Source organism: Trichomycterus rosablanca, chromosome 3 (genome assembly GCF_030014385.1).
Source record: "Trichomycterus rosablanca isolate fTriRos1 chromosome 3, fTriRos1.hap1, whole genome shotgun sequence".
Lineage (NCBI taxonomy): Eukaryota > Metazoa > Chordata > Actinopteri > Siluriformes > Trichomycteridae > Trichomycterus > Trichomycterus rosablanca.
The window spans coordinates 37973712-37976788 of record NC_085990.1 but is presented as its reverse complement, the minus strand read 5'-3'; the positions used below and the strand labels follow the sequence as shown (position 1 = coordinate 37976788).

At 36.6% G+C, this 3077-nt stretch overlaps 1 long non-coding RNA gene across 1 annotated transcript; it reads right to left on the bottom strand.

Annotated features, from left to right (window-relative positions):
• Positions 1-1953: 1953 nt before the first annotated feature.
• Positions 1954-2706, bottom strand: LOC134310485 (uncharacterized). Its single transcript, XR_010011311.1, has 2 exons — positions 2372-2706; positions 1954-2142 (listed from the first exon to the last, which is right to left on the bottom strand). It is a non-coding gene; the product is annotated as an uncharacterized LOC134310485 (long non-coding RNA).
• Between the last annotated feature and the right edge of the window lie 371 nt (positions 2707-3077).

The window sequence follows — 3077 nt, the reverse complement described above, 5'->3', positions numbered from 1 at the left end:
CATTGATCATATGACTCATGTTAAATAATTATATGAATTATTTTATAAATTAATATTTACATTTGTTAATGCTGTTTTAATAATACCCTAACTGTTGCTTTGTCTTTCTTTGGTGTGTTATGCTTTTTTTTTATTTGCATATAAAACTACTATAGGGTCTGGCAGGCAAATCTAAACATGTCCTGAATTTTTTACTCTTGGCTCTACATGTTCAGTGTAACTTGAACTTTTTTGCTTGCTCTGATACTCGAGTTCAGATAAGGTTAGGTAATGTGCATAAGAAATCTAATTTGACTTATGGATTCCAACCCTTCAGTGGATCATGCATTTTATCACTGTTTTAAGGCATGAATAGTGTAACATGAACAGTAACAGTAAAACTATAGAATTACCCCCCACACCTATTATTTAATAAATGATTGTAGAACGTGGCATCGTATGAGACGAAACTGTGTGTGTGTGTGTGTGTGTGTAAGCCCTGTGTTCAGTGTCAAGTTAGCCTCAGAGTAAACTTCTGCTCCACCTGTTTTATAAAACATAAAAACACAAGAAAAACGTTTCCTCTGGTCTCATCCTGGACTGGGCGGCATGGTGGTGTGGTGAGTAGCACTGTCGCCTCACAGTAAGTAGGTCCTGGGATTGATCCCCAGGCGGGGTGGTCCGGGTCCTTTCTGTACGGAGTTTGCATGTTCTCCCCGTGTCTGCGTGGGTTTCCTCCGGGAGCTCCGTTTTCCTGCCACAGTCCAAAAACATGCAGTCAGGTTAATTGGAGACACTGAATTGCCCTATAGGTTAATGGGTGTGTGTGTGTCTGCCCTGCGATGGACTGGCACCCCATCCATGGTGTTACTGTGTGCCTTGCACCCATTGAAAAGCTGGGATACCCTAATTGGATAAGCCGTTAAGAAAGTGAGTGAGTCATCCTGGACCGAGCCGATGAAACAATAAGGATTACATTCATAGCATTTGTAAATAAAGTTACATGCTGGCATATACTGTAAAATTACTGAAAAGCAGTTATTATAAAACGGATAGTTCCGGTCCTAAAATCTGATTGGCTGAGCCGCGTTCGAAGCCGTTGTAAAATCCCCGATAAACGCACACCTATGACCACCTCACATCATTCCATATTAATACGCCACTGAATAGAAAAAATGTATGTTATTTTCGCCCTCATGTTGCCTAGCAACACTGTTAATCGAACTATTTTGCGTCGCGGAAGAATGCTTTATTGTAAGTCTATACACAATAAATACATTTATGAATTAAACATTGTTGTATTTATTATATTTTATGTTGACCGCCGTTTTATAAAAGCAATAAGCCACTCGAGACCGTGCATTACTGTTAATTTGGCATTCGCGTCGTGCCAAAAATGTCATCCCCGTGCTAAAATCACAGTAATGCACGGCCTCTCATGGCTTATTGCTTTATTATACTGTCATACTGTAATCCAGTATACATTATTATACTGTTAAATTACAGTAGATGCACTGTAAAATAACAGCAACATGCATAGACTTCAAAATTACCATAAAACAATTGTTCTACTGTGATAGGGTGGCATCGTGGCTCGGTGGGTAGCACTGTTGCCTTACAGCAAGAAGATCCTGGGTTTGATTTCCAGATGGAGCGATCTGAGTGCTTTCTGTGTGCACTGTAAGCCCGGATGAGTTCAACCTACTTAAAAAATTTGGGGAAACCGCTTGCCTTAAAAAAGTTAAGTAATTTATAATGAAAACTTGAGTTAGCATAACTTAAATCATTAAGTTATTACATCTAAAAGGCAAGTTGATTAAACTTTTTTTTTTTTGTTATACCAACTGGTTTCCCCAATAATTCTACTTATTATCTTGAGCTCAATGGACAAAAATAGTGATTTCTTCTTAGTTTTCATGTTAATTACGCTTTACATATCAATTAGAAATGTTTATAGAAAAACAGACAGAATAATAACATTCTTTTTCTTTATTTCACTTCAGAAGTATTTACTTAAAATACAACATGTCAATAAAACATCTTAAAAACTGTACAAGCTGTATATAAAGTTCTGATGAAACACAAACAGCTCTTCACAGTAACCATGAACCTGTACTCAGTTTCACACAGCAAGCTGATTTCTTAACGTTTGGCTGCAGCTCTCTAAAACAAAAAAAACAAGAAACAGAAGTATTAATATCAACATTAATACCATTCATTTAAGGAATAAAATAAAGCAAGCCAGCACACTCTTTGCTTCGTATGAAGGCTAGCATGCTAGCATGTAGCCTAAACACGGGGAAATAAAGCAGCGCTGTTTGATTATTTATTTAGTGTCAACATTAAGATCATTTATTTGAAACAAAATTGTTAAGTAAAGTACAACACTTACCAAAATTAGACGGAAGATGAAAAAGTCCCATCAGACTGGTGTACATGCTACTCAAAAATAGCATAATGAGAAAGAAAATGTTCGTCCATTTAGTTTAACAAAGGTTCCACTTCACAAAAGACAAGTTTACTTTTGCAAAAAGCCTTAAATGAAAAGTAAAAAGTAATTTGCAACAATAGGATATAAAAGTTAAAACAAATGGCTACCCGAACACAAGAAAATCATTTTTGCCTGATTCACCAACAGCAAGCTGAAAAAAGGCGGACTTACACGTAAATGGTGGGCGTTTTTCTGTTGAATTACCTTAACTTAACTTCTTTAAGTTAATCTGATAGAAAAGTCTTTTTTTTTTTGTTTAGTAAACTTAAATCTTTTAGCACATTTAAATGTGTACTCAAATGAGTACAATGTACTCTGCATTTTATAGTAGGGCAAAAAAAACTTAAATATTTGATGTATGTTGTACTAAAAATGTTTGATTAGATATAAAGTCCGGGCTAACAGTGTGGAGTTTGCATGTTCTCACCCTTGTCTGCGTGGGTTTCCTCTGGGAGCTCTTTGAAGCACTTTGTAGTTTTACAATTACTGACTGTAGTCCATTTGTTTCTCTGCATGCTTTGTTAGCCCCCTTTAATGCTGTTCTTCAATGGTCAGGACCCCCACAGGACCAGTACAGAGCAGGTATTATTTGGGTGGTGGATAATTC